Source organism: Phyllobates terribilis, unplaced genomic scaffold (assembly GCF_046119375.1).
Source record: "Phyllobates terribilis strain yellow unplaced genomic scaffold, ASM4611937v1 Scaffold_414__1_contigs__length_1644244, whole genome shotgun sequence".
Lineage (NCBI taxonomy): Eukaryota > Metazoa > Chordata > Amphibia > Anura > Dendrobatidae > Phyllobates > Phyllobates terribilis.
In genome coordinates this window covers 852207-874467 of record NW_027363174.1, presented here as the reverse complement: position 1 = coordinate 874467, position 22261 = coordinate 852207, and the positions used below count along the sequence as shown (strand labels likewise).

At 45.1% G+C, this 22261-nt stretch overlaps 17 non-coding genes across 17 annotated transcripts; all 17 read left to right on the top strand.

Annotated features, from left to right (window-relative positions):
• The first annotated feature begins 376 nt into the window (after window positions 1-376).
• LOC141225983 (U2 spliceosomal RNA) lies at window positions 377-567 on the top strand. The gene has a single exon (XR_012293213.1). It is a non-coding gene; the product is annotated as a U2 spliceosomal RNA (small nuclear RNA).
• A 1121-nt stretch (window positions 568-1688) lies between these two features.
• LOC141226768 (U2 spliceosomal RNA) lies at window positions 1689-1879 on the top strand. The gene has a single exon (XR_012293892.1). It is a non-coding gene; the product is annotated as a U2 spliceosomal RNA (small nuclear RNA).
• Window positions 1880-2999: 1120 nt separating this feature from the next.
• LOC141226767 (U2 spliceosomal RNA) lies at window positions 3000-3190 on the top strand. Its single transcript, XR_012293891.1, has one exon. It is a non-coding gene; the product is annotated as a U2 spliceosomal RNA (small nuclear RNA).
• Window positions 3191-4310: 1120 nt separating this feature from the next.
• Window positions 4311-4501, top strand: LOC141226766 (U2 spliceosomal RNA). Its single transcript, XR_012293889.1, has one exon. It is a non-coding gene; the product is annotated as a U2 spliceosomal RNA (small nuclear RNA).
• A 1121-nt stretch (window positions 4502-5622) lies between these two features.
• On the top strand, window positions 5623-5813 carry LOC141226765 (U2 spliceosomal RNA). The gene has a single exon (XR_012293888.1). It is a non-coding gene; the product is annotated as a U2 spliceosomal RNA (small nuclear RNA).
• Window positions 5814-6930: 1117 nt separating this feature from the next.
• LOC141226041 (U2 spliceosomal RNA) lies at window positions 6931-7121 on the top strand. Its single transcript, XR_012293271.1, has one exon. It is a non-coding gene; the product is annotated as a U2 spliceosomal RNA (small nuclear RNA).
• Window positions 7122-8242: 1121 nt separating this feature from the next.
• LOC141226764 (U2 spliceosomal RNA) lies at window positions 8243-8433 on the top strand. Its single transcript, XR_012293887.1, has one exon. It is a non-coding gene; the product is annotated as a U2 spliceosomal RNA (small nuclear RNA).
• A 1122-nt stretch (window positions 8434-9555) lies between these two features.
• Window positions 9556-9746, top strand: LOC141226222 (U2 spliceosomal RNA). The gene has a single exon (XR_012293446.1). It is a non-coding gene; the product is annotated as a U2 spliceosomal RNA (small nuclear RNA).
• Window positions 9747-10866: 1120 nt separating this feature from the next.
• On the top strand, window positions 10867-11057 carry LOC141225985 (U2 spliceosomal RNA). The gene has a single exon (XR_012293215.1). It is a non-coding gene; the product is annotated as a U2 spliceosomal RNA (small nuclear RNA).
• Window positions 11058-12179: 1122 nt separating this feature from the next.
• On the top strand, window positions 12180-12370 carry LOC141226763 (U2 spliceosomal RNA). Its single transcript, XR_012293886.1, has one exon. It is a non-coding gene; the product is annotated as a U2 spliceosomal RNA (small nuclear RNA).
• A 1126-nt stretch (window positions 12371-13496) lies between these two features.
• LOC141226762 (U2 spliceosomal RNA) lies at window positions 13497-13687 on the top strand. Its single transcript, XR_012293885.1, has one exon. It is a non-coding gene; the product is annotated as a U2 spliceosomal RNA (small nuclear RNA).
• A 1120-nt stretch (window positions 13688-14807) lies between these two features.
• On the top strand, window positions 14808-14998 carry LOC141226760 (U2 spliceosomal RNA). The gene has a single exon (XR_012293882.1). It is a non-coding gene; the product is annotated as a U2 spliceosomal RNA (small nuclear RNA).
• Window positions 14999-16119: 1121 nt separating this feature from the next.
• On the top strand, window positions 16120-16310 carry LOC141226156 (U2 spliceosomal RNA). The gene has a single exon (XR_012293382.1). It is a non-coding gene; the product is annotated as a U2 spliceosomal RNA (small nuclear RNA).
• A 1123-nt stretch (window positions 16311-17433) lies between these two features.
• LOC141226759 (U2 spliceosomal RNA) lies at window positions 17434-17624 on the top strand. The gene has a single exon (XR_012293881.1). It is a non-coding gene; the product is annotated as a U2 spliceosomal RNA (small nuclear RNA).
• Window positions 17625-18744: 1120 nt separating this feature from the next.
• On the top strand, window positions 18745-18935 carry LOC141226154 (U2 spliceosomal RNA). Its single transcript, XR_012293381.1, has one exon. It is a non-coding gene; the product is annotated as a U2 spliceosomal RNA (small nuclear RNA).
• Window positions 18936-20056: 1121 nt separating this feature from the next.
• LOC141226758 (U2 spliceosomal RNA) lies at window positions 20057-20247 on the top strand. Its single transcript, XR_012293880.1, has one exon. It is a non-coding gene; the product is annotated as a U2 spliceosomal RNA (small nuclear RNA).
• A 1121-nt stretch (window positions 20248-21368) lies between these two features.
• LOC141226757 (U2 spliceosomal RNA) lies at window positions 21369-21559 on the top strand. The gene has a single exon (XR_012293879.1). It is a non-coding gene; the product is annotated as a U2 spliceosomal RNA (small nuclear RNA).
• Window positions 21560-22261: the final 702 nt, after the last annotated feature.

Below are 22261 nucleotides of genomic sequence, written 5' to 3'. Positions count from 1 at the left end.
AGCAGCAGCTACCTTCAGTCTGCTGCTGGACAGCCAGCAGCAGCAGCAGCAGGAGAGGTAATTAATCAGCAACCCTCCTGCTAAGGGTAGACAGCTGCTCGTTCCACTCCCCCCCCGCCTTAATTGGTTCTCCTCCCTTCCAACGGTGTTGAGGCGGGTGGGAACAGCCGGGGGTTGAGGGTACTGTGCTAAAAGAGGTGGAGTTATGCAGATCTAAAACGCGTGGATTGCAGCAGCAGCAAGCCGAAAAGTGCAGGCATGTGAGGGATCTAGAGGTTGACAGCATGTCTTCTTAACGGGAGTCCAGGTGGCCATCTCCACAAATGGACTTTTCAGAATCCTTGGGTGGCACCGTAGTCGGAAACCAATTCTGGTTATCTCTTCTCGGCCTTTTGGCTAAGATCAAGTGTAGTATCTGTTCTTATCAGTTTAATATCTGATACGTCCCCTATCTGGGGACCATATATTAAATGGATTTTTAGAACAGGGAGATGGAAAAAGAGCTTGCTCTGTCCACTCCACGCATTGACCTGGTATTGCAGTATCTCCAGGACCGGTGCACCCCTTCTTTAATGCAGTTTCTAAAATCAGAAAGAATTGAATTCAATGCTTTTTGTTCATTTTGCTTGTTTGTCGGATTTTGGGATGGACTCTTTGGCTTTGCTTTTCTTCTCCTCATTGGATTTTTCATGTTAAAAGTTGCAGAAGCCAGATGACAAGCTCATTTTGGTTCAACTTCAGCAACTGTGCATTGCATTGCCATGTAATGTAATGTAATGCAATGCTATCTATCTAGCTCTCCCTCTATACTTCCTTTTGGATAAACAGACATATTAGGCAAGCATTTTGGAGCTTTCACCTAAATAACTACAGTTGGTGAGATAAGCTGCACAATATAATTGACCTTTCAGTATATTGTTGCACACACACCATCTATTTAGCAAATGCCCTTGTTATCAACAGCAGCCTTTCAAACTCACCTGAGCTAACAGGTATGTGAGCTGGTTACTCTGCTGCGGTTAAAATTTCTTTTTTGGTTTGCTACAATGCCTTTTCTGAAACGTTGTCTCCCTCTGCTGGAACACTGACTTGTTTCATTTAATGCCTGCAGACTATAAAAGAGAAACCAACCCAAAAAGTTTGGTTGATTAGTCTGTGGCATTCTTTTAAACTGTTGCTTATGGCGGTCTCTGTGAGCTTCTCAGTGACATTCAGCCATCCAGGTATCCCGCCTGCAGTAGACGGAATGTGGCAATGGAACGCTGGCTGCGCGTGTCATAATAGGCTCTGAGCCTTTATATACCTGCGCACAGCAGCAGCCACCTTCAGTCTGCTGCTGGACAGCCAGCAGCAGCAGCAGCAGGAGAGGTAATTAATCAGCAACCCTCCTGCTAAGGGTAGACAGCTGCTCGTTCCACCCCCCCCCCCGCCTTAATTGGTTCTCCTCCCTTCCAACGGTGTTGAGGCGGGTGGGAACAGCCGGGGGTTGAGGGTACTGTGCTAAAAGAGGTGGAGTTATGCAGATCTAAAACGCGTGGATTGCAGCAGCAGCAAGCCGAAAAGTGCAGGCATGTGAGGGATCTAGAGGTTGACAGCATGTCTTCTTAACGGGAGTCCAGGTGGCCATCTCCACAAATGGACTTTTCAGAATCCTTGGGTGGCACCGTAGTCGGAAACCAATTCTGGTTATCGCTTCTCGGCCTTTTGGCTAAGATCAAGTGTAGTATCTGTTCTTATCAGTTTAATATCTGATACGTCCCCTATCTGGGGACCATATATTAAATGGATTTTTAGAACAGGGAGATGGAAAAAGAGCTTGCTCTGTCCACTCCACGCATTGACCTGGTATTGCAGTATCTCCAGGACCGGTGCACCCCTTCTTTAATGCAGTTTCTAAAATCAGAAAGAATTGAATTCAATGCTTTTTGTTCATTTTGCTTGTTTGTCGGATTTTGGGATGGACTCTTTGGCTTTGCTTTTCTTCTCCTCATTGGATTTTTCATGTTAAAAGTTGCAGAAGCCAGATGACAAGCTCATTTTGGTTCAACTTCAGCAACTGTGCATTGCATTGCCATGTAATGTAATGTAATGCAATGCTATCTATCTAGCTCTCCCTCTATACTTCCTTTTGGATAAACAGACATATTAGGCAAGCATTTTGGAGCTTTCACCTAAATAACTACAGGTGGTGAGATAAGCTGCACAATATAATTGACCTTTCAGTATATTGTTGCACACACACCATCTATTTAGCAAATGCCCTTGTTATCAACAGCAGCCTTTTAAACTCACCTGAGCTAACAGGTATGTGAGCTGGTTACTCTGCTGCGCTTAAAATTTCTTTTTTGGTTTGCTACAATGCCTTTTCTGAAACGTTGTCTCCCTCTGCTGGAACACTGACTTCTTTCATTTAATGCCTGCAGACTATAAAAGAGAAACCAACCCAAAAAGTTTGGTTGATTAGTCTGTGGCATTATTTTAAACTGTTGCTTATGGCGGTCTCTGTGAGCTTCTCAGTGACATTCAGCCATCCAGGTATCCCGCCTGCAGTAGACGGAATGTGGCAATGGAACGCTGGCTGCGCGTGTCATAATAGGCTCTGAGCCTTTATATACCTGCGCACAGCAGCAGCCACCTTCAGTCTGCTGCTGGACAGCCAGCAGCAGCAGCAGCAGGAGAGGTAATTAATCAGCAACCCTCCTGCTAAGGGTAGACAGCTGCTCGTTCCACCCCCCCCCCGCCTTAATTGGTTCTCCTCCCTTCCAACGGTGTTGAGGCGGGTGGGAACAGCCGGGGGTTGAGGGTACTGTGCTAAAAGAGGTGTAGTTATGCAGATCTAAAACGCCTGGATTGCAGCAGCAGCAAGCCGAAAAGTGCAGGCATGTGAGGGATCTAGAGGTTGACAGCATGTCTTCTTAACGGGAGTCCAGGTGGCCATCTCCACAAATGGACTTTTCAGAATCCTTGGGTGGCACCGTAGTCGGAAACCAATTCTGGTTATCGCTTCTCGGCCTTTTGGCTAAGATCAAGTGTAGTATCTGTTCTTATCAGTTTAATATCTGATACGTCCCCTATCTGGGGACCATATATTAAATGGATTTTTAGAACAGGGAGATGGAAAAAGAGCTTGCTCTGTCCACTCCACGCATTGACCTGGTATTGCAGTATCTCCAGGACCGGTGCACCCCTTCTTTAATGCAGTTTCTAAAATCAGAAAGAATTGAATTCAATGCTTTTTGTTCATTTTGCTTGTTTGTCGGATTTTGGGATGGACTCTTTGGCTTTGCTTTTCTTCTCCTCATTGGATTTTTCATGTTAAAAGTTGCAGAAGCCAGATGACAAGCTCATTTTGGTTCAACTTCAGCAACTGTGCATTGCATTGCCATGTAATGTAATGTAATGCAATGCTATCTATCTAGCTCTCCCTCTATACTTCCTTTTGGATAAACAGACATATTAGGCAAGCATTTTGGAGCTTTCACCTAAATAACTACAGGTGGTGAGATAAGCTGCACAATATAATTGACCTTTCAGTATATTGTTGCACACACACCATCTATTTAGCAAATGCCCTTGTTATCAACAGCAGCCTTTTAAACTCACCTGAGCTAACAGGTATGTGAGCTGGTTACTCTGCTGCGCTTAAAATTTCTTTTTTGGTTTGCTACAATGCCTTTTCTGAAACGTTGTCTCCCTCTGCTGGAACACTGACTTCTTTCATTTAATGCCTGCAGACTATAAAAGAGAAACCAACCCAAAAAGTTTGGTTGATTAGTCTGTGGCATTATTTTAAACTGTTGCTTATGGCGGTCTCTGTGAGCTTCTCAGTGACATTCAGCCATCCAGGTATCCCGCCTGCAGTAGACGGAATGTGGCAATGGAACGCTGGCTGCGCGTGTCATAATAGGCTCTGAGCCTTTATATACCTGCGCACAGCAGCAGCCACCTTCAGTCTGCTGCTGGACAGCCAGCAGCAGCAGCAGCAGGAGAGGTAATTAATCAGCAACCCTCCTGCTAAGGGTAGACAGCTGCTCGTTCCACCCCCCCCCCGCCTTAATTGGTTCTCCTCCCTTCCAACGGTGTTGAGGCGGGTGGGAACAGCCGGGGGTTGAGGGTACTGTGCTAAAAGAGGTGTAGTTATGCAGATCTAAAACGCCTGGATTGCAGCAGCAGCAAGCCGAAAAGTGCAGGCATGTGAGGGATCTAGAGGTTGACAGCATGTCTTCTTAACGGGAGTCCAGGTGGCCATCTCCACAAATGGACTTTTCAGAATCCTTGGGTGGCACCGTAGTCGGAAACCAATTCTGGTTATCGCTTCTCGGCCTTTTGGCTAAGATCAAGTGTAGTATCTGTTCTTATCAGTTTAATATCTGATACGTCCCCTATCTGGGGACCATATATTAAATGGATTTTTAGAACAGGGAGATGGAAAAAGAGCTTGCTCTGTCCACTCCACGCATTGACCTGGTATTGCAGTATCTCCAGGACCGGTGCACCCCTTCTTTAATGCAGTTTCTAAAATCAGAAAGAATTGAATTCAATGCTTTTTGTTCATTTTGCTTGTTTGTCGGATTTTGGGATGGACTCTTTGGCTTTGCTTTTCTTCTCCTCATTGGATTTTTCATGTTAAAAGTTGCAGAAGCCAGATGACAAGCTCATTTTGGTTCAACTTCAGCAACTGTGCATTGCATTGCCATGTAATGTAATGTAATGCAATGCTATCTATCTAGCTCTCCCTCTATACTTCCTTTTGGATAAACAGACATATTAGGCAAGCATTTTGGAGCTTTCACCTAAATAACTACAGGTGGTGAGATAAGCTGCACAATATAATTGACCTTTCAGTATATTGTTGCACACACACCATCTATTTAGCAAATGCCCTTGTTATCAACAGCAGCCTTTTAAACTCACCTGAGCTAACAGGTATGTGAGCTAGTTACTCTGCTGCGCTTAAAATTTCTTTTTTGGTTTGCTACAATGCCTTTTCTGAAACGTTGTCTCCCTCTGCTGGAACACTGACTTCTTTCATTTAATGCCTGCAGACTATAAAAGAGAAACCAACCCAAAAAGTTTGGTTGATTAGTCTGTGGCATTCTTTTAAACTGTTGCTTATGGCGGTCTCTGTGAGCTTCTCAGTGACATTCAGCCATCCAGGTATCCCGCCTGCAGTAGACGGAATGTGGCAATGGAACGCTGGCTGCGCGTGTCATAATAGGCTCTGAGCCTTTATATACCTGCGCACAGCAGCAGCCACCTTCAGTCTGCTGCTGGACAGCCAGCAGCAGCAGCAGCAGGAGAGGTAATTAATCAGCAACCCTCCTGCTAAGGGTAGACAGCTGCTCGTTCCACCCCCCCCCCCGCCTTAATTGGTTCTCCTCCCTTCCAACGGTGTTGAGGCGGGTGGGAACAGCCGGGGGTTGAGGGTACTGTGCTAAAAGAGGTGGAGTTATGCAGATCTAAAACGCGTGGATTGCAGCAGCAGCAAGCCGAAAAGTGCAGGCATGTGAGGGATCTAGAGGTTGACAGCATGTCTTCTTAACGGGAGTCCAGGTGGCCATCTCCACAAATGGACTTTTCAGAATCCTTGGGTGGCACCGTAGTCGGAAACCAATTCTGGTTATCGCTTCTCGGCCTTTTGGCTAAGATCAAGTGTAGTATCTGTTCTTATCAGTTTAATATCTGATACGTCCCCTATCTGGGGACCATATATTAAATGGATTTTTAGAACAGGGAGATGGAAAAAGAGCTTGCTCTGTCCACTCCACGCATTGACCTGGTATTGCAGTATCTCCAGGACCGGTGCACCCCTTCTTTAATGCAGTTTCTAAAATCAGAAAGAATTGAATTCAATGCTTTTTGTTCATTTTGCTTGTTTGTCGGATTTTGGGATGGACTCTTTGGCTTTGCTTTTCTTCTCCTCATTGGATTTTTCATGTTAAAAGTTGCAGAAGCCAGATGACAAGCTCATTTTGGTTCAACTTCAGCAACTGTGCATTGCATTGCCATGTAATGTAATGTAATGCAATGCTATCTATCTAGCTCTCCCTCTATACTTCCTTTTGGATAAACAGACATATTAGGCAAGCATTTTGGAGCTTTCACCTAAATAACTACAGGTGGTGAGATAAGCTGCACAATATAATTGACCTTTCAGTATATTGTTGCACACACACCATCTATTTAGCAAATGCCCTTGTTATCAACAGCAGCCTTTTAAACTCACCTGAGCTAACAGGTATGTGAGCTGGTTACTCTGCTGCGCTTAAAATTTCTTTTTTGGTTTGCTACAATGCCTTTTCTGAAACGTTGTCTCCCTCTGCTGGAACACTGACTTCTTTCATTTAATGCCTGCAGACTATAAAAGAGAAACCAACCCAAAAAGTTTGGTTGATTAGTCTGTGGCATTCTTTTAAACTGTTGCTTATGGCGGTCTCTGTGAGCTTCTCAGTGACATTCAGCCATCCAGGTATCCCGCCTGCAGTAGACGGAATGTGGCAATGGAACGCTGGCTGCGCGTGTCATAATAGGCTCTGAGCCTTTATATACCTGCGCACAGCAGCAGCCACCTTCAGTCTGCTGCTGGACAGCCAGCAGCAGCAGCAGCAGGAGAGGTAATTAATCAGCAACCCTCCTGCTAAGGGTAGACAGCTGCTCGTTCCACCCCCCCCCCGCCTTAATTGGTTCTCCTCCCTTCCAACGGTGTTGAGGCGGGTGGGAACAGCCGGGGGTTGAGGGTACTGTGCTAAAAGAGGTGGAGTTATGCAGATCTAAAACGCGTGGATTGCAGCAGCAAGCCGAAAAGTGCAGGCATGTGAGGGATCTAGAGGTTGACAGCATGTCTTCTTAACGGGAGTCCAGGTGGCCATCTCCACAAATGGACTTTTCAGAATCCTTGGGTGGCACCGTAGTCGGAAACCAATTCTGGTTATCGCTTCTCGGCCTTTTGGCTAAGATCAAGTGTAGTATCTGTTCTTATCAGTTTAATATCTGATACGTCCCCTATCTGGGGACCATATATTAAGTGGATTTTTAGAACAGGGAGATGGAAAAAGAGCTTGCTCTGTCCACTCCACGCATTGACCTGGTATTGCAGTATCTCCAGGACCGGTGCACCCCTTCTTTAATGCAGTTTCTAAAATCAGAAAGAATTGAATTCAATGCTTTTTGTTCATTTTGCTTGTTTGTCGGATTTTGGGATGGACTCTTTGGCTTTGCTTTTCTTCTCCTCATTGGATTTTTCATGTTAAAAGTTGCAGAAGCCAGATGACAAGCTCATTTTGGTTCAACTTCAGCAACTGTGCATTGCATTGCCATGTAATGTAATGTAATGCAATGCTATCTATCTAGCTCTCCCTCTATACTTCCTTTTGGATAAACAGACATATTAGGCAAGCATTTTGGAGCTTTCACCTAAATAACTACAGGTGGTGAGATAAGCTGCACAATATAATTGACCTTTCAGTATATTGTTGCACACACACCATCTATTTAGCAAATGCCCTTGTTATCAACAGCAGCCTTTTAAACTCACCTGAGCTAACAGGTATGTGAGCTGGTTACTCTGCTGCGCTTAAAATTTCTTTTTTGGTTTGCTACAATGCCTTTTCTGAAACGTTGTCTCCCTCTGCTGGAACACTGACTTCTTTCATTTAATGCCTGCAGACTATAAAAGAGAAACCAACCCAAAAAGTTTGGTTGATTAGTCTGTGGCATTCTTTTAAACTGTTGCTTATGGCGGTCTCTGTGAGCTTCTCAGTGACATTCAGCCATCCAGGTATCCCGCCTGCAGTAGACGGAATGTGGCAATGGAACGCTGGCTGCGCGTGTCATAATAGGCTCTGAGCCTTTATATACCTGCGCACAGCAGCAGCCACCTTCAGTCTGCTGCTGGACAGCCAGCAGCAGCAGCAGCAGGAGAGGTAATTAATCAGCAACTCTCCTGCTAAGGGTAGACAGCTGCTCGTTCCACCCCCCCCCCCGCCTTAATTGGTTCTCCTCCCTTCCAACGGTGTTGAGGCGGGTGGGAACAGCCGGGGGTTGAGGGTACTGTGCTAAAAGAGGTGGAGTTATGCAGATCTAAAACGCGTGGATTGCAGCAGCAGCAAGCCGAAAAGTGCAGGCATGTGAGGGATCTAGAGGTTGACAGCATGTCTTCTTAACGGGAGTCCAGGTGGCCATCTCCACAAATGGACTTTTCAGAATCCTTGGGTGGCACCGTAGTCGGAAACCAATTCTGGTTATCGCTTCTCGGCCTTTTGGCTAAGATCAAGTGTAGTATCTGTTCTTATCAGTTTAATATCTGATACGTCCCCTATCTGGGGACCATATATTAAATGGATTTTTAGAACAGGGAGATGGAAAAAGAGCTTGCTCTGTCCACTCCACGCATTGACCTGGTATTGCAGTATCTCCAGGACCGGTGCACCCCTTCTTTAATGCAGTTTCTAAAATCAGAAAGAATTGAATTCAATGCTTTTTGTTCATTTTGCTTGTTTGTCGGATTTTGGGATGGACTCTTTGGCTTTGCTTTTCTTCTCCTCATTGGATTTTTCATGTTAAAAGTTGCAGAAGCCAGATGACAAGCTCATTTTGGTTCAACTTCAGCAACTGTGCATTGCATTGCCATGTAATGTAATGTAATGCAATGCTATCTATCTAGCTCTCCCTCTATACTTCCTTTTGGATAAACAGACATATTAGGCAAGCATTTTGGAGCTTTCACCTAAATAACTACAGGTGGTGAGATAAGCTGCACAATATAATTGACCTTTCAGTATATTGTTGCACACACACCATCTATTTAGCAAATGCCCTTGTTATCAACAGCAGCCTTTTAAACTCACCTGAGCTAACAGGTATGTGAGCTGGTTACTCTGCTGCGCTTAAAATTTCTTTTTTGGTTTGCTACAATGCCTTTTCTGAAACGTTGTCTCCCTCTGCTGGAACACTGACTTGTTTCATTTAATGCCTGCAGACTATAAAAGAGAAACCAACCCAAAAAGTTTGGTTGATTAGTCTGTGGCATTCTTTTAAACTGTTGCTTATGGCGGTCTCTGTGAGCTTCTCAGTGACATTCAGCCATCCAGGTATCCCGCCTGCAGTAGACGGAATGTGGCAATGGAACGCTGGCTGCGCGTGTCATAATAGGCTCTGAGCCTTTATATACCTGCGCACAGCAGCAGCCACCTTCAGTCTGCTGCTGGACAGCCAGCAGCAGCAGCAGCAGGAGAGGTAATTAATCAGCACCCCTCCTGCTAAGGGTAGACAGCTGCTCGTTCCACCCCCCCCCCCCGCCTTAATTGGTTCTCCTCCCTTCCAACGGTGTTGAGGCGGGTGGGAACAGCCGGGGGTTGAGGGTACTGTGCTAAAAGAGGTGGAGTTATGCAGATCTAAAACGCGTGGATTGCAGCAGCAGCAAGCCGAAAAGTGCAGGCATGTGAGGGATCTAGAGGTTGACAGCATGTCTTCTTAACGGGAGTCCAGGTGGCCATCTCCACAAATGGACTTTTCAGAATCCTTGGGTGGCACCGTAGTCGGAAACCAATTCTGGTTATCGCTTCTCGGCCTTTTGGATAAGATCAAGTGTAGTATCTGTTCTTATCAGTTTAATATCTGATACGTCCCCTATCTGGGGACCATATATTAAATGGATTTTTAGAACAGGGAGATGGAAAAAGAGCTTGCTCTGTCCACTCCACGCATTGACCTGGTATTGCAGTATCTCCAGGACCGGTGCACCCCTTCTTTAATGCAGTTTCTAAAATCAGAAAGAATTGAATTCAATGCTTTTTGTTCATTTTGCTTGTTTGTCGGATTTTGGGATGGACTCTTTGGCTTTGCTTTTCTTCTCCTCATTGGATTTTTCATGTTAAAAGTTGCAGAAGCCAGATGACAAGCTCATTTTGGTTCAACTTCAGCAACTGTGCATTGCATTGCCATGTAATGTAATGTAATGCAATGCTATCTATCTAGCTCTCCCTCTATACTTCCTTTTGGATAAACAGACATATTAGGCAAGCATTTTGGAGCTTTCACCTAAATAACTACAGGTGGTGAGATAAGCTGCACAATATAATTGACCTTTCAGTATATTGTTGCACACACACCATCTATTTAGCAAATGCCCTTGTTATCAACAGCAGCCTTTTAAACTCACCTGAGCTAACAGGTATGTGAGCTGGTTACTCTGCTGCGCTTAAAATTTCTTTTTTGGTTTGCTACAATGCCTTTTCTGAAACGTTGTCTCCCTCTGCTGGAACACTGACTTCTTTCATTTAATGCCTGCAGACTATAAAAGAGAAACCAACCCAAAAAGTTTGGTTGATTAGTCTGTGGCATTCTTTTAAACTGTTGCTTATGGCGGTCTCTGTGAGCTTCTCAGTGACATTCAGCCATCCAGGTATCCCGCCTGCAGTAGACGGAATGTGGCAATGGAACGCTGGCTGCGCGTGTCATAATAGGCTCTGAGCCTTTATATACCTGCGCACAGCAGCAGCCACCTTCAGTCTGCTGCTGGACAGCCAGCAGCAGCAGCAGCAGGAGAGGTAATTAATCAGCAACCCTCCTGCTAAGGGTAGACAGCTGCTCGTTCCACCCCCCCCCCGCCTTAATTGGTTCTCCTCCCTTCCAACGGTGTTGAGGCGGGTGGGAACAGCCGGGGGTTGAGGGTACTGTGCTAAAAGAGGTGGAGTTATGCAGATCTAAAACGCGTGGATTGCAGCAGCAGCAAGCCGAAAAGTGCAGGCATGTGAGGGATCTAGAGGTTGACAGCATGTCTTCTTAACGGGAGTCCAGGTGGCCATCTCCACAAATGGACTTTTCAGAATCCTTGGGTGGCACCGTAGTCGGAAACCAATTCTGGTTATCGCTTCTCGGCCTTTTGGCTAAGATCAAGTGTAGTATCTGTTCTTATCAGTTTAATATCTGATACGTCCCCTATCTGGGGACCATATATTAAGTTGATTTTTAGAACAGGGAGATGGAAAAAGAGCTTGCTCTGTCCACTCCACGCATTGACCTGGTATTGCAGTATCTCCAGGACCGGTGCACCCCTTCTTTAATGCAGTTTCTAAAATCAGAAAGAATTGAATTCAATGCTTTTTGTTCATTTTGCTTGTTTGTCGGATTTTGGGATGGACTCTTTGGCTTTGCTTTTCTTCTCCTCATTGGATTTTTCATGTTAAAAGTTGCAGAAGCCAGATGACAAGCTCATTTTGGTTCAACTTCAGCAACTGTGCATTGCATTGCCATGTAATGTAATGTAATGCAATGCTATCTATCTAGCTCTCCCTCTATACTTCCTTTTGGATAAACAGACATATTAGGCAAGCATTTTGGAGCTTTCACCTAAATAACTACAGGTGGTGAGATAAGCTGCACAATATAATTGACCTTTCAGTATATTGTTGCACACACACCATCTATTTAGCAAATGCCCTTGTTATCAACAGCAGCCTTTTAAACTCACCTGAGCTAACAGGTATGTGAGCTGGTTACTCTGCTGCGCTTAAAATTTCTTTTTTGGTTTGCTACAATGCCTTTTCTGAAACGTTGTCTCCCTCTGCTGGAACACTGACTTCTTTCATTTAATGCCTGCAGACTATAAAAGAGAAACCAACCCAAAAAGTTTGGTTGATTAGTCTGTGGCATTCTTTTAAACTGTTGCTTATGGCGGTCTCTGTGAGCTTCTCAGTGACATTCAGCCATCCAGGTATTCCGCCTGCAGTAGACGGAATGTGGCAATGGAACGCTGGCTGCGCGTGTCATAATAGGCTCTGAGCCTTTATATACCTGCGCACAGCAGCAGCCACCTTCAGTCTGCTGCTGGACAGCCAGCAGCAGCAGCAGCAGGAGAGGTAATTAATCAGCACCCCTCCTGCTAAGGGTAGACAGCTGCTCGTTCCACCCCCCCCCCCCGCCTTAATTGGTTCTCCTCCCTTCCAACGGTGTTGAGGCGGGTGGGAACAGCCGGGGGTTGAGGGTACTGTGCTAAAAGAGGTGGAGTTATGCAGATCTAAAACGCGTGGATTGCAGCAGCAGCAAGCCGAAAAGTGCAGGCATGTGAGGGATCTAGAGGTTGACAGCATGTCTTCTTAACGGGAGTCCAGGTGGCCATCTCCACAAATGGACTTTTCAGAATCCTTGGGTGGCACCGTAGTCGGAAACCAATTCTGGTTATCGCTTCTCGGCCTTTTGGCTAAGATCAAGTGTAGTATCTGTTCTTATCAGTTTAATATCTGATACGTCCCCTATCTGGGGACCATATATTAAATGGATTTTTAGAACAGGGAGATGGAAAAAGAGCTTGCTCTGTCCACTCCACGCATTGACCTGGTATTGCAGTATCTCCAGGACCGGTGCACCCCTTCTTTAATGCAGTTTCTAAAATCAGAAAGAATTGAATTCAATGCTTTTTGTTCATTTTGCTTGTTTGTCGGATTTTGGGATGGACTCTTTGGCTTTGCTTTTCTTCTCCTCATTGGATTTTTCATGTTAAAAGTTGCAGAAGCCAGATGACAAGCTCATTTTGGTTCAACTTCAGCAACTGTGCATTGCATTGCCATGTAATGTAATGTAATGCAATGCTATCTATCTAGCTCTCCCTCTATACTTCCTTTTGGATAAACAGACATATTAGGCAAGCATTTTGGAGCTTTCACCTAAATAACTACAGGTGGTGAGATAAGCTGCACAATATAATTGACCTTTCAGTATATTGTTGCACACACACCATCTATTTAGCAAATGCCCTTGTTATCAACAGCAGCCTTTTAAACTCACCTGAGCTAACAGGTATATGAGCTGGTTACTCTGCTGCGCTTAAAATTTCTTTTTTGGTTTGCTACAATGCCTTTTCTGAAACGTTGTCTCCCTCTGCTGTAACACTGACTTCTTTAATTTAATGCCTGCAGACTATAAAAGAGAAACCAACCCAAAAAGTTTGGTTGATTAGTCTGTGGCATTCTTTTAAACTGTTGCTTATGGCGGTCTCTGTGAGCTTCTCAGTGACATTCAGCCATCCAGGTATCCCGCCTGCAGTAGACGGAATGTGGCAATGGAACGCTGGCTGCGCGTGTCATAATAGGCTCTGAGCCTTTATATACCTGCGCACAGCAGCAGCCACCTTCAGTCTGCTGCTGGACAGCCAGCAGCAGCAGCAGCAGGAGAGGTAATTAATCAGCAACCCTCCTGCTAAGGGTAGACAGCTGCTCGTTCCACCCCCCCCCCCCCCCCGCCTTAATTGGTTCTCCTCCCTTCCAACGGTGTTGAGGCGGGTGGGAACAGCCGGGGGTTGAGGGTACTGTGCTAAAAGAGGTGGAGTTATGCAGATCTAAAACGCGTGGATTGCAGCAGCAGCAAGCCGAAAAGTGCAGGCATGTGAGGGATCTAGAGGTTGACAGCATGTCTTCTTAACGGGAGTCCAGGTGGCCATCTCCACAAATGGACTTTTCAGAATCCTTGGGTGGCACCGTAGTCGGAAACCAATTCTGGTTATCGCTTCTCGGCCTTTTGGCTAAGATCAAGTGTAGTATCTGTTCTTATCAGTTTAATATCTGATACGTCCCCTATCTGGGGACCATATATTAAATGGATTTTTAGAACAGGGAGATGGAAAAAGAGCTTGCTCTGTCCACTCCACGCATTGACCTGGTATTGCAGTATCTCCAGGACCGGTGCACCCCTTCTTTAATGCAGTTTCTAAAATCAGAAAGAATTGAATTCAATGCTTTTTGTTCATTTTGCTTGTTTGTCGGATTTTGGGATGGACTCTTTGGCTTTGCTTTTCTTCTCCTCATTGAATTTTTCATGTTAAAAGTTGCAGAAGCCAGATGACAAGCTCATTTTGGTTCAACTTCAGCAACTGTGCATTGCATTGCCATGTAATGTAATGTAATGCAATGCTATCTATCTAGCTCTCCCTCTATACTTCCTTTTGGATAAACAGACATATTAGGCAAGCATTTTGGAGCTTTCACCTAAATAACTACAGGTGGTGAGATAAGCTGCACAATATAATTGACCTTTCAGTATATTGTTGCACACACACCATCTATTTAGCAAATGCCCTTGTTATCAACAGCAGCCTTTTAAACTCACCTGAGCTAACAGGTATGTGAGCTGGTTACTCTGCTGCGCTTAAAATTTCTTTTTTGGTTTGCTACAATGCCTTTTCTGAAACGTTGTCTCCCTCTGCTGGAACACTGACTTCTTTCATTTAATGCCTGCAGACTATAAAAGAGAAACCAACCCAAAAAGTTTGGTTGATTAGTCTGTGGCATTCTTTTAAACTGTTGCTTATGGCGGTCTCTGTGAGCTTCTCAGTGACATTCAGCCATCCAGGTATCCCGCCTGCAGTAGACGGAATGTGGCAATGGAACGCTGGCTGCGTGTGTCATAATAGGCTCTGAGCCTTTATATACCTGCGCACAGCAGCAGCCACCTTCAGTCTGCTGCTGGACAGCCAGCAGCAGCAGCAGCAGGAGAGGTAATTAATCAGCAACCCTCCTGCTAAGGGTAGACAGCTGCTCGTTCCACCCCCCCCAAGCCTTAATTGGTTCTCCTCCCTTCCAACGGTGTTGAGGCGGGTGGGAACAGCCGGGGGTTGAGGGTACTGTGCTAAAAGAGGTGGAGTTATGCAGATCTAAAACGCGTGGATTGCAGCAGCAGCAAGCCGAAAAGTGCAGGCATGTGAGGGATCTAGAGGTTGACAGCATGTCTTCTTAACGGGAGTCCAGGTGGCCATCTCCACAAATGGACTTTTCAGAATCCTTGGGTGGCACCGTAGTCGGAAACCAATTCTGGTTATCGCTTCTCGGCCTTTTGGCTAAGATCAAGTGTAGTATCTGTTCTTATCAGTTTAATATCTGATACGTCCCCTATCTGGGGACCATATATTAAATGGATTTTTAGAACAGGGAGATGGAAAAAGAGCTTGCTCTGTCCACTCCACGCATTGACCTGGTATTGCAGTATCTCCAGGACCGGTGCACCCCTTCTTTAATGCAGTTTCTAAAATCAGAAAGAATTGAATTCAATGCTTTTTGTTCATTTTGCTTGTTTGTCGGATTTTGGGATGGACTCTTTGGCTTTGCTTTTCTTCTCCTCATTGGATTTTTCATGTTAAAAGTTGCAGAAGCCAGATGACAAGCTCATTTTGGTTCAACTTCAGCAACTGTGCATTGCATTGCCATGTAATGTAATGTAATGCAATGCTATCTATCTAGCTCTCCCTCTATACTTCCTTTTGGATAAACAGACATATTAGGCAAGCATTTTGGAGCTTTCACCTAAATAACTACAGGTGGTGAGATAAGCTGCACAATATAATTGACCTTTCAGTATATTGTTGCACACACACCATCTATTTAGCAAATGCCCTTGTTATCAACAGCAGCCTTTTAAACTCACCTGAGCTAACAGGTATGTGAGCTGGTTACTCTGCTGCGCTTAAAATTTCTTTTTTGGTTTGCTACAATGCCTTTTCTGAAACGTTGTCTCCCTCTGCTGGAACACTGACTTCTTTCATTTAATGCCTGCAGACTATAAAAGAGAAACCAACCCAAAAAGTTTGGTTGATTAGTCTGTGGCATTCCTTTAAACTGTTGCTTATGGCGGTCTCTGTGAGCTTCTCAGTGACATTCAGCCATCCAGGTATCCCGCCTGCAGTAGACGGAATGTGGCAATGGAACGCTGGCTGCGCGTGTCATAATAGGCTCTGAGCCTTTATATACCTGCGCACAGCAGCAGCCACCTTCAGTCTGCTGCTGGACAGCCAGCAGCAGCAGCAGCAGGAGAGGTAATTAATCAGCAACCCTCCTGCTAAGGGTAGACAGCTGCTCGTTCCACCCCCACCCCCGCCTTAATTGGTTCTCCTCCCTTCCAACGGTGTTGAGGCGGGTGGGAACAGCCGGGGGTTGAGGGTACTGTGCTAAAAGAGGTGGAGTTATGCAGATCTAAAACGCGTGGATTGCAGCAGCAGCAAGCCGAAAAGTGCAGGCATGTGAGGGATCTAGAGGTTGACAGCATGTCTTCTTAACGGGAGTCCAGGTGGCCATCTCCAGAAATGGACTTTTCAGAATCCTTGGGTGGCACCGTAGTCGGAAACCAATTCTGGTTATCGCTTCTCGGCCTTTTGGCTAAGATCAAGTGTAGTATCTGTTCTTATCAGTTTAATATCTGATACGTCCCCTATCTGGGGACCATATATTAAATGGATTTTTAGAACAGGCAGATGGAAAAAGAGCTTGCTCTGTCCACTCCACGCATTGACCTGGTATTGCAGTATCTCCAGGACCGGTGCACCCCTTCTTTAATGCAGTTTCTAAAATCAGAAAGAATTGAATTCAATGCTTTTTGTTCATTTTGCTTGTTTGTCGGATTTTGGGATGGACTCTTTGGCTTTGCTTTTCTTCTCCTCATTGGATTTTTCATGTTAAAAGTTGCAGAAGCCAGATGACAAGCTCATTTTGGTTCAACTTCAGCAACTGTGCATTGCATTGCCATGTAATGTAATGTAATGCAATGCTATCTATCTAGCTCTCCCTCTATACTTCCTTTTGGATAAACAGACATATTAGGCAAGCATTTTGGAGCTTTCACCTAAATAACTACAGGTGGTGAGATAAGCTGCACAATATAATTGACCTTTCAGTATATTGTTGCACACACACCATCTATTTAGCAAATGCCCTTGTTATCAACAGCAGCCTTTTAAACTCACCTGAGCTAACAGGTATGTGAGCTGGTTACTCTGCTGCGCTTAAAATTTCTTTTTTGGTTTGCTACAATGCCTTTTCTGAAACGTTGTCTCCCTCTGCTGGAACACTGACTTCTTTCATTTAATGCCTGCAGACTATAAAAGAGAAACCAACCCAAAAAGTTTGGTTGATTAGTCTGTGGCATTCTTTTAAACTGTTGCTTATGGCGGTCTCTGTGAGCTTCTCAGTGACATTCAGCCATCCAGGTATCCCGCCTGCAGTAGACGGAATGTGGCAATGGAACGCTGGCTGCGCGTGTCATAATAGGCTCTGAGCCTTTATATACCTGCGCACAGCAGCAGCCACCTTCAGTCTGCTGCTGGACAGCCAGCAGCAGCAGCAGCAGGAGAGGTAATTAATCAGCAACCCTCCTGCTAAGGGTAGACAGCTGCTCGTTCCACCCCCCCCCCCCCGCCTTAATTGGTTCTCCTCCCTTCCAACGGTGTTGAGGCGGGTGGGAACAGCCGGGGGTTGAGGGTACTGTGCTAAAAGAGGTGGAGTTATGCAGATCTAAAACGCGTGGATTGCAGCAGCAGCAAGCCGAAAAGTGCAGGCATGTGAGGGATCTAGAGGTTGACAGCATGTCTTCTTAACGGGAGTCCAGGTGGCCATCTCCACAAATGGACTTTTCAGAATCCTTGGGTGGCACCGTAGTCGGAAACCAATTCTGGTTATCGCTTCTCGGCCTTTTGGCTAAGATCAAGTGTAGTATCTGTTCTTATCAGTTTAATATCTGATACGTCCCCTATCTGGGGACCATATATTAAATGGATTTTTAGAACAGGGAGATGGAAAAAGAGCTTGCTCTGTCCACTCCACGCATTGACCTGGTATTGCAGTATCTCCAGGACCGGTGCACCCCTTCTTTAATGCAGTTTCTAAAATCAGAAAGAATTGAATTCAATGCTTTTTGTTCATTTTGCTTGTTTGTCGGATTTTGGGATGGACTCTTTGGCTTTGCTTTTCTTCTCCTCATTGGATTTTTCATGTTAAAAGTTGCAGAAGCCAGATGACAAGCTCATTTTGGTTCAACTTCAGCAACTGTGCATTGCATTGCCATGTAATGTAATGTAATGCAATGCTATCTATCTAGCTCTCCCTCTATACTTCCTTTTGGATAAACAGACATATTAGGCAAGCATTTTGGAGCTTTCACCTAAATAACTACAGGTGGTGAGATAAGCTGCACAATATAATTGACCTTTCAGTATATTGTTGCACACACACCATCTATTTAGCAAATGCCCTTGTTATCAACAGCAGCCTTTTAAACTCACCTGAGCTAACAGGTATGTGAGCTGGTTACTCTGCTGCGCTTAAAATTTCTTTTTTGGTTTGCTACAATGCCTTTTCTGAAACGTTGTCTCCCTCTGCTGGAACACTGACTTCTTTCATTTAATGCCTGCAGACTATAAAAGAGAAACCAACCCAAAAAGTTTGGTTGATTAGTCTGTGGCATTCTTTTAAACTGTTGCTTATGGCGGTCTCTGTGAGCTTCTCAGTGACATTCAGCCATCCATGTATCCCGCCTGCAGTAGACGGAATGTGGCAATGGAACGCTGGCTGCGCGTGTCATAATAGGCTCTGAGCCTTTATATACCTGCGCACAGCAGCAGCCACCTTCAGTCTGCTGCTGGACAGCCAGCAGCAGCAGCAGCAGGAGAGGTAATTAATCAGCAACCCTCCTGCTAAGGGTAGACAGCTGCTCGTTCCACCCCCCCCCCGCCTTAATTGGTTCTCCTCCCTTCCAACGGTGTTGAGGCGGGTGGGAACAGCCGGGGGTTGAGGGTACTGTGCTAAAAGAGGTGGAGTTATGCAGATCTAAAACGCGTGGATTGCAGCAGCAGCAAGCCGAAAAGTGCAGGCATGTGAGGGATCTAGAGGTTGACAGCATGTCTTCTTAACGGGAGTCCAGGTGGCCATCTCCACAAATGGACTTTTCAGAATCCTTGGGTGGCACCGTAGTCGGAAACCAAGTCTGGTTATCGCTTCTCGGCCTTTTGGCTAAGATCAAGTGTAGTATCTGTTCTTATCAGTTTAATATCTGATACGTCCCCTATCTGGGGACCATATATTAAATGGATTTTTAGAACAGGCAGATGGAAAAAGAGCTTGCTCTGTCCACTCCACGCATTGACCTGGTATTGCAGTATCTCCAGGACCGGTGCACCCCTTCTTTAATGCAGTTTCTAAAATCAGAAAGAATTGAATTCAATGCTTTTTGTTCATTTTGCTTGTTTGTCGGATTTTGGGATGGACTCTTTGGCTTTGCTTTTCTTCTCCTCATTGGATTTTTCATGTTAAAAGTTGCAGAAGCCAGATGACATGCTCATTTTGGTTCAACTTCAGCAACTGTGCATTGCATTGCCATGTAATGTAATGTAATGCAATGCTATCTATCTAGCTCTCCCTCTATACTTCCTTTTGGATAAACAGACATATTAGGCAAGCATTTTGGAGCTTTCACCTAAATAACTACAGGTGGTGAGATAAGCTGCACAATATAATTGACCTTTCAGTATATTGTTGCACACACACCATCTATTTAGCAAATGCCCTTGTTATCAACAGCAGCTTTTTAAACTCACCTGAGCTAACAGGTATGTGAGCTGGTTACTCTGCTGCGCTTAAAATTTCTTTTTTGGTTTGCTACAATGCCTTTTCTGAAACGTTGTCTCCCTCTGCTGGAACACTGACTTCTTTCATTTAATGCCTGCAGACTATAAAAGAGAAACCAACCCAAAAAGTTTGGTTGATTAGTCTGTGGCATTCCTTTAAACTGTTGCTTATGGCGGTCTCTGTGAGCTTCTCAGTGACATTCAGCCATCCAGGTATCCCGCCTGCAGTAGACGGAATGTGGCAATGGAACGCTGGCTGCGCGTGTCATAATAGGCTCTGAGCCTTTATATACCTGCGCACAGCAGCAGCCACCTTCAGTCTGCTGCTGGACAGCCAGCAGCAGCAGCAGCAGGAGAGGTAATTAATCAGCAACCCTCCTGCTAAGGGTAGACAGCTGCTCGTTCCACCCCCACCCCCGCCTTAATTGGTTCTCCTCCCTTCCAACGGTGTTGAGGCGGGTGGGAACAGCCGGGGGTTGAGGGTACTGTGCTAAAAGAGGTGGAGTTATGCAGATCTAAAACGCGTGGATTGCAGCAGCAGCAAGCCGAAAAGTGCAGGCATGTGAGGGATCTAGAGGTTGACAGCATGTCTTCTTAACGGGAGTCCAGGTGGCCATCTCCAGAAATGGACTTTTCAGAATCCTTGGGTGGCACCGTAGTCGGAAACCAATTCTGGTTATCGCTTCTCGGCCTTTTGGCTAAGATCAAGTGTAGTATCTGTTCTTATCAGTTTAATATCTGATACGTCCCCTATCTGGGGACCATATATTAAATGGATTTTTAGAACAGGGAGATGGAAAAAGAGCTTGCTCTGTCCACTCCACGCATTGACCTGGTATTGCAGTATCTCCAGGACCGGTGCACCCCTTCTTTAATGAAGTTTCTAAAATCAGAAAGAATTGAATTCAATGCTTTTTGTTCATTTTGCTTGTTTGTCGGATTTTGGGATGGACTCTTTGGCTTTGCTTTTCTTCTCCTCATTGGATTTTTCATGTTAAAAGTTGCAGAAGCCAGATGACAAGCTCATTTTGGTTCAACTTCAGCAACTGTGCATTGCATTGCCATGTAATGTAATGTAATGCAATGCTATCTATCTAGCTCTCCCTCTATACTTCCTTTTGGATAAACAGACATATTAGGCAAGCATTTTGGAGCTTTCACCTAAATAACTACAGGTGGTGAGATAAGCTGCACAATATAATTGACCTTTCAGTATATTGTTGCACACACACCATCTATTTAGCAAATGCCCTTGTTATCAACAGCAGCCTTTTAAACTCACCTGAGCTAACAGGTATGTGAGCTGGTTACTCTGCTGCGCTTAAAATTTCTTTTTTGGTTTGCTACAATGCCTTTTCTGAAACGTTGTCTCCCTCTGCTGGAACACTGACTTCTTTCATTTAATGCCTGCAGACTATAAAAGAGAAACCAACCCAAAAAGTTTGGTTGATTAGTCTGTGGCATTCTTTTAAACTGTTGCTTATGGCGGTCTCTGTGAGCTTCTCAGTGACATTCAGCCATCCAGGTATCCCGCCTGCAGTAGACGGAATGTGGCAATGGAACGCTGGCTGCGCGTGTCATAATAGGCTCTGAGCCTTTATATACCTGCGCACAGCAGCAGCCACCTTCAGTCTGCTGCTGGACAGCCAGCAGCAGCAGCAGCAGGAGAGGTAATTAATCAGCAACCCTCCTGCTAAGGGTAGACAGCTGCTCGTTCCACCCCCCCCCCGCCTTAATTTCTTTCTCCTCCCTTCCAACGGTGTTGAGGCGGGTGGGAACAGCCGGGGGTTGAGGGTACTGTGCTAAAAGAGGTGGAGTTATGCAGATCTAAAACGCGTGGATTGCAGCAGCAGCAAGCCGAAAAGTGCAGGCATGTGAGGGATCTAGAGGTTGACAGCATGTCTTCTTAACGGGAGTCCAGGTGGCCATCTCCACAAATGGACTTTTCAGAATCCTTGGGTGGCACCGTAGTCGGAAACCAATTCTGGTTATCGCTTCTCGGCCTTTTGGCTAAGATCAAGTGTAGTATCTGTTCTTATCAGTTTAATATCTGATACGTCCCCTATCTGGGGACCATATATTAAATGGATTTTTAGAACAGGGAGATGGAAAAAGAGCTTGCTCTGTCCACTCCACGCATTGACCTGGTATTGCAGTATCTCCAGGACCGGTGCACCCCTTCTTTAATGCAGTTTCTAAAATCAGAAAGAATTGAATTCAATGCTTTTTGTTCATTTTGCTTGTTTGTCGGATTTTGGGATGGACTCTTTGGCTTTGCTTTTCTTCTCCTCATTGGATTTTTCATGTTAAAAGTTGCAGAAGCCAGATGACAAGCTCATTTTGGTTCAACTTCAGCAACTGTGCATTGCATTGCCATGTAATGTAATGTAATGCAATGCTATCTATCTAGCTCTCCCTCTATACTTCCTTTTGGATAAACAGACATATTAGGCAAGCATTTTGGAGCTTTCACCTAAATAACTACAGGTGGTGAGATAAGCTGCACAATATAATTGACCTTTCAGTATATTGTTGCACACACACCATCTATTTAGCAAATGCCCTTGTTATCAACAGCAGCCTTTTAAACTCACCTGAGCTAACAGGTATGTGAGCTGGTTACTCTGCTGCGCTTAAAATTTCTTTTTTGGTTTGCTACAATGCCTTTTCTGAAACGTTGTCTCCCTCTGCTGGAACACTGACTTCTTTCATTTAATGCCTGCAGACTATAAAAGAGAAACCAACCCAAAAAGTTTGGTTGATTAGTCTGTGGCATTCTTTTAAACTGTTGCTTATGGCGGTCTCAGTGAGCTTCTCAGTGACATTCAGCCATCCAGGTATCCCGCCTGCAGTAGACGGAATGTGGCAATGGAACGCTGGCTG